Below are 7,161 nucleotides of genomic sequence, written 5' to 3'. Positions count from 1 at the left end.
TTCTCTTGCTTCATTTTTCCCTAATACTTTCACTTGTACCGCACCTAAAATATTGACTGTTTGAATTAGATTATTAAAACAAAGATAAAATCAAGTCAATCGATGGCAAAGCATCATGCCGTCACTAGGGGCTCCATGAGAGTCATCTAACCGTCTTCTATCAAGGACACTGTTTTTGTTCTGCTATCGTTTGGATCTACCATGTTTGTCTATGGCAAAGGCATTATCCCCAGAGTGGCATTACTGGGAAGGCAGCTGATCTTTAAAGGGTGGGGCATCCTGGTAGGTTTTGGGTCACTGGGGCATGACCCGAATTGGGATATTGGGAGACCCTGGTCTTTCATTTTCTTCTTATCCCCACCATGTTATGAATATCTTGGCTCCACAGTTTGGACTTCACTGTGCTCTGTCTGCTGCCTCAACACAGGCCCCAAGGCAAGGAAGTGACTATAGCATTGGGCTGAAATCTCCAAATGGCGAGGCAAATGTGTACTCTTTGTAAGTTGAATATATCAGAGGTATGTATTATAACACCATAAGGCTAGCATCTGTAAGGGACGTAGTGGTTATTTTTATCATCGCTCTGATTGTATATAATCTGACAAAAGCAATTTAAGGGAAAGAGGGTTTAACTTTGGCTTACAGTTCCGGGGGGGGGGGGAACAGTCCATCAAGGTGGGGGAGGGCATAGTGACAGGAGCATGAGGCAGCTGGTCGTGCTGCTGGTATTGACAAGAAGCAAGGCGGGGCTAATACAAACTCAAAGCCCTCTTCCTCTGGAGAGGCTCCTCCCTTAAAGGTCCCACAGCCTTTCAAATAACACTCAGCTGGAGTCCACCAGCTCCCACAGTGAGCCTGCTGTGGGTATTTCTCTTTCAAACCGCAGGAAGGTTTTTTTCTGGATCAATCAAAACCTTTCAGATTTGGTTTTTACTCTGAACTTGGCCATTATCTAAAGAAATCACGAGCTGGCTGGCTTATTTTTCTCATTCACACTAGTTTTGTTGGCACTGGCAGCCTTCACATTTCTGTTCTGAAACTCTTCAGTTTTCTGGCTCACTGTCTTGTTACCACCAGCAAATGTCTAATGCCTTCTCTTGTAATTCCCCCAGATATTCCATAATTAAAGTAAAATAAATAGAGTAGTTCTACGTGCCACTTCTCCACAGGCTTTTTCATCCCGCTGGATCCCTCACAGGCTCAGCCCACTGGGGCCTCTGTCACCTCGCTCTAGCTTTCTTTCCGCACAGGGATTCACTTCCGGTCCATTCTGTTCTTTGGTATTTTGGTGTCAGGATCCTCTTTAAGCAGTGTGGTCCAAGGCACTTGAGTGTGCATTAGAGATGCAGAATCTCAAGACTTGCTCTTTTTTCGTATTTCAACCAGATGCTTGGTGAGTCGCTAACTTGAACACATTCCAAATTCTGAGGGAATCAGGACTGGAACAGGATTTTCCCCCATTTGTTTTCATTTTTACAGTTTATTTCTTATATGCATATCTTTAAATTATGTTACTTCAGAAATATTATATAACTCCTTTTTAAAATTAAGTATGCAAAACAGTGGGATTTATCATGGCTTTTCCAACATATATGCCATCTAACTTTGTTTTATTTGTTTCCCTCCCCCACTGCCCTCCGCTGCCCCCTCTTACCCTTACCCTTGCTGGATTCCCCCCACCCCACCCCCCAACCTCCACCCCAAACCCCGTCTAATGTCCCCACTCGGCTTTCTTGTCACATGTATTTCCTTACTATCTCCATTTTTCTCCTTCTTCTTCCTTTTATATTCTTCCCCTTTTAGGGTCTTCTTACTACTTTTATATCCTACATACGCATGCACACATATGCACACACATGCATACACAGCACACACACGCATACATAACACAAATGTAAATGCAGACCCTTCAAACTAAAAAATAACATGTACCATTTGTTCTTCTGGGTCTCGGTTAATTCATTTGACGTGCTAATCTCCAGCCCAGTTTCCTTCAGGCCTAGATTCAATGCCCTAAATTCATTCTTTACCACTGAATAAAATTCTGTGGAACATAGTCACTATGTTTCCTTAGGCATTCATCTGTTAGTGGACATCTAGGCTGGTTCCATTTGTTAGCTAGCATTAACAGTACAACGGTAAATATGATGTAAGACTCTCTGTGGCATGTTGACTGAAAGGATCCCCTATAGGCTCAGGACCCTCAAGACCGAATTCTCCGCACAGAGAAGAGTTATTTGCCCCAAAGGAACAAAAGGCAGGAAGTAAGAGACAAAGACAGGAGATAGAAGCCAAGGGAGAAGTGGAGGGGAACAAGGGAGAGGGGCAGTGACATTCGTCCCAGTGGGGACACAGCACTGCCTCTGGATAGAGAGGAGACATATACGCCCCATAGGCAAATGGTGGTTTATAAAGGCAAAAGGGGAAACCTTGTGTTAGAATGAGGTGTTTAATTTTAATTGGACATTAACTACATGAGCCAAAGGGGGTTTTTTAATTGCTGGACTTCAATACTTTGATAGCTGGACCTTGCTAGTCAGCCTCAGGAGGAGGATGTGGCCAAATAAGGAACTAGACCTTGGTGGCTACCTTTAAGGTTTTTGACCAGGCAAGAGAGAATGGGGGGAGAAGGGCAAGACCCACCTGAGCCATGTTCGTCGCCCTTCTCAGGCTGGCTAGAGTCCCTTTACTGACTCTTTTGGATATACATTCAGGAACTGTATAGCTGGACCACAAGGTATGATCTTTAGAATAAGAATGTCCCCTGTAGTTCATGTAGTTGAGCATGTGGTCCCCAGCTGGTGGCACTGTTTGAGGGAGGCTTAGGAAGTGTGGCATTATTGAAGGAACTATGTCACTGGAGGTGGGCTTTGGGATTTAAAGACTTCAACCATTTCCAGTTTGTTCTCTCTGCTTTGCACTTGTAGTTCAAGATATGAGCTCTCAGCTTTTGCTTCATGTTAGCATTCTGTCTAAGCTCGCCAGGTAGGCCTGACCCACTATAAAAGGGGCTGTTTTCCCCTCCTCCCTGTCTTACCTCTCTCTAGCCTCTTGCTTTCTTGCCTCTCCCTCTTGCTCCCCCTCTCTCCCCATTCCCTTACCACCTCTTCTAATGTGGTCATGGTAGGCCTCTACTTCTCTACTCTCGCACTCTCTCTGCCTTTCTCTGCCTCGACTACCTTCTTAACTCCCCTCCCCATGACCTGAATAAACTCTATTCTATACTATACCATCTTGTGGGTGGTCCCTCAGGGGAAGAGATGCCTTGGCATGGGCCCGCTGAGACACCCCCTTCCCCCATACCACACCCCCATAGAACATATATCTCTTTATCTTTTTTATAAACACATCATTCCAGTCACCATGATTGCTCTTGGTGCTGTGCTGCCCTCCCTGACCCCCCCCCCCAAAAAAAGGGTTCTTACTACCATATGCCCAAATAAACTTTTCCTTTTGTAAGTTGCCTTTGGTCACAGTGTTTTAACACAAGCAACAGAAAAGTGACTAATGCATATGGTGATTTGATATTTTAGTTGTTTTTTTTTTTTTGAGGAACTTCAAGTTCAAAGCTCTAATGTATACTATTAACATAGCCCAGGGCTCTAAAATGTTTGTGCAGTGAGCGAATATCATATATAGCAAACACAAATCTCAGTTTTAAATGATGATAAACCTATCCAATTATAGATAGGCTCATAAACCCTCAGGAGGAGTCTTGAAGGAGTGTCTTCCCAAGTCTCATTTCATAATCATAGAATGGTCCTCAGGGTGGCTGGAAGGCAGATTTAAGGACATGATCACAGAAAGAAAGGTCCCCTGGGTGGCTGGAAGACAGATTTTAGGTCATCGTCTGTAATAAGTAAGCCCCCCCCCCCCCCAGAGACACTGCATCACTACCCTGAGCACCACCCAAAGCAACAAGCACCCAACAAGATGTCCAAGAACTCAAGGGCATTCTGTTTTCATGCATACCTCTGTTAAAGTCTATTTGCTCTGGTGCTGTGTGAACTTTCCACGGACTTTCTCCAGTCCTTACCAAGTGATTAAAGGCTTGGGATTCTGAAATGACGTTAACACTTCATGGAGGACACTGTAATGGACCCCAAAGAAGGATATAGGACGTGGACATTGAAAAACTAGTCCTTTGTGCCAGTGGTCTTCTGAGCCAGATTCCTTCAGGCACTGTCCAGCAACACCCAGCAATGGAAGAGAATGCCCCTGGCCTGCTCTACTCCTTTCTTTCCAGCTCTGCTGTGAGTTCTTCTGGGCACTCTGATTTTTCTTATTTTCCGTGCTGCCCAGCACTTAGGCCATTGCCAGAGCCCCCAGCAAGGCCACAAGAGAGCTCACACACTTTGAAGGCTCATCTTAATCTACTCAGGGCAAGGTTTACTTAATTTTCCTCATTTAAACTAGTAGCTGTGTGGCACAGAACCTCGGAGACTGACCCCCCAGCTCGTGGCCCTGCAGGAAGCCAGGGCGGCGGCGGTGCTCAGCTGCAGCGGATCAAGGAGCCGGGCGGGCGGCAAGGGCTGGAGGAGCCAGCGGAGTTCTGGCCCGGGCGGGCGGCTAGGGCTGCATTCCTGCATCCTCCTCGCTCGAAGCCTCCCTCCCCCGACAGCTGATTCATTGGCTCGGCGGCCTAGAGTGCCTGGCGCCGTCCCCGTGACGTCACCCATTCACCCGGCCCGCCTGCCCCCCCTCTGCTGGCGCCGGCCGGGCGGTCGCTCTGACAACGCAGACGCTAGCCTTCACAATGACTTCCAGCTGGAGCAGCCCGCGCGCGCGCGTTCACAGGCAACAAGGCTTGGGAACGCCGGCTGGGTTTCTTTCTCTTTAGCTTTCCTGCTTTCCTTTTGTTCCTCCTCCTCCTCCTCCTCCTCCTCCTCCTCCTCCTCCTCCTCCTCCTCCTCCTCCTCCTCCTCCTCCTCCTCCTCCTCCTCCTCCTCCTCCTCCTCCTCCTCCTCCTCCTCCTCCTCCTCCTCCTCCTCCTCCTCCTCCTTCCCCCCTCCTCCATCTTTTTCTCCTCTTGTCCCTCTCCATCCCAAAGTACACCCCTCCCAAAACTCCACATTTTGATGGATCCATAGTACATTTAGCTGGCATCAATTATAAGTTGGGCTTGAAACAATTCAGTGTTAGACTAGCGGGCATGATGACTGATCTCTTCAGTCCTTCGGGGCCTCTGACAACAAGAGGTTCCCTTCTCCCTTCTCTTGCAATATGTGTTGCTTTGTGCATCCACATTTCACTGTTGGAAGTGTCTCCATAACTACTTGTGCACTCCCATCGCCGCCGCCCCCAACCTCTTGCATTCCCTCCTGCAAGGAAATGTGCTTTCTCCGTTTCCCTGGGGCTCTTCAGGAGCTTGCAGACTTGGTTCCTCAGATACCATTTGGGCGCCATCCTAAACTAGGCTCCGCAGACTTGCTAGTGGTTGGATTCAACGCTTGCAGCGATGACACCTGCAGAGTGGAAGCTCCAGCCAAGATACAGAAGAGGGAAAAATACATGGTCATTACAGTGGGAATGATAACCTTCAGCACTCTTAGGGAAGAATGCGGAGTGTTGGTCATTTGCCCAACCACAGAACAATGATCTTTGAAAGACATTTGCATTAGCCCTTCTTTAGAAAAGACATGGTTTTTTGTTTTGTTTTGCTTTGCTTTGTTGTTGTTGTTGTTAAGTTGAACATCAAGACAGGAGTTGAAGTTAGGAATGTAAAAAGTTCTCCAAAATGGACAAGTCTTCCCAGAACAGAAAACGAATCTGAGACATCTCTGGCATGGGAATTAATAGTTAGAGAGTTGTCCTTGAAGGGAGAAAGCTGGTGTTGGGGCAAGGCAAGCTTTTCTCTCCTGTCCTCACTCCATCCCCACACGGGTCCTTTGATCTTGTAGCAGGTCTGAAAAAGGAGCATAGGTGTGGGTGTGTATCAAGTCAAGTGTGTGTGCATGGCCCTGGGAACTAAGTGAACATCAATTTACATTTCTGAAGCTGTTCATCTGGATGTCTTAGGAGCCTAGAAGTTGAAAACTCCCTTCTCAGCATCTCACTCTAGAGAAAACAAGCCTGTTGGCCCGCTTCTGCTTCCATCTACATTTCTGCACACTGGCTCTTTGCTTTGCTGTGAATATTTTTATGTGTCCAGTCTCAGGCTTATTCTTAGATTTTTTAAAACCCTTTGAAGGCAGGGGATGAGCCTGCAAAGCCTTTTGTGTCCTGGCTAAGTCCATGCTCTGGGTTGATGAAGGGCTCCCTGATGAAAATGATGGTTCTCGTCAGCCTATGTGTTGCAAACAGCTCAATCCTAACAGAACTAGGTAATAAACATTGGCTGGGTAGAATGTGTGGTCAGGAGAGGAACACTTGTCTCATGTAAGTTTTCCAGAATTACTGCTGGTGACAATGTTTTGTTGAACACCACCACCACCCAACCTTACTCTCTATCTAAGATGAGGACTCAGTAAGTCATTAATTTTCTTGAATTGTTAGCTGACTTTTAAGACAAGGTCTCATTCTTGATTCATGAGCCCAGGTTAGTCTTGAGCTCACCATAAAGCACATTTTGGTCTTGAACTTATGGCAATCCTCCTGCCTCATCCTCCAGAATGCTATGGTTACAGACCTGAGCCACCAAGCCCAGTCACATTGTTTTATATTTGATGCAATTTTTAACCCTTCTGTAAAGCCTTTAAATTATAACATTGTTCCCAAATGCTTAAAAATTCAAAGAAATCTATTGAGGCTGATTGTATGTATGTATGTATGTATGTATATATATATATATATATATATATATATATAATATAGCCCCTCTCTACATATATATATATATATATATATATATATATATAACAATAGATGACTGATTACCTCATCTATACTATTTAGATTTACTTAAATGTCAGCCTTCACATTGAGAGTTGACCCCTGAAGACACTTGAAATGGATTTGTCTGCTTTTTTTTCTTTCTTTCTTTCTTTCTTTCTTTCTTTCTTTCTTTCTTTCTTTCTTTCTTTCTTTCTTTCTTTCTGTGTTATCTTCAGCTACATTTACTTGTGTTCTACTTGCCTGTGTTTTGAGTACAAACACTCACTCCTAGCTAGTCTCAACCCTAGTCACAATAGGATTATCCTGTGAACTCTTTTTTGCATTTAT

At 45.4% G+C, this 7,161-nt stretch overlaps 2 long non-coding RNA genes across 2 annotated transcripts in view; one reads left to right on the top strand and one right to left on the bottom strand.

Moving 5' to 3' along the window:
* Gm36183 (predicted gene, 36183) overlaps window positions 1-4,610 on the bottom strand; it is a 21,756-nt gene extending 17,146 nt beyond the window's left edge. Inside the window, exon 1 of the long non-coding RNA NR_168048.1 lies at window positions 3,973-4,610. This is a non-coding gene — a long non-coding RNA (predicted gene, 36183). The remainder of the gene's footprint in view (window positions 1-3,972) is intronic.
* The window catches only part of A330033J07Rik (RIKEN cDNA A330033J07 gene), a 218,393-nt gene that overhangs the window by 30,056 nt on the left and 181,176 nt on the right, over window positions 1-7,161 (top strand). The gene's annotated exons all lie outside the window — the stretch shown is intronic.

Source organism: Mus musculus, chromosome 13 (genome assembly GCF_000001635.26).
Source record: "Mus musculus strain C57BL/6J chromosome 13, GRCm38.p6 C57BL/6J".
NCBI lineage: Eukaryota > Metazoa > Chordata > Mammalia > Rodentia > Muridae > Mus > Mus musculus.
The sequence above is the reverse complement of the archived record's forward strand: the minus strand, read 5'-3'. Positions and strand labels throughout refer to the sequence as shown.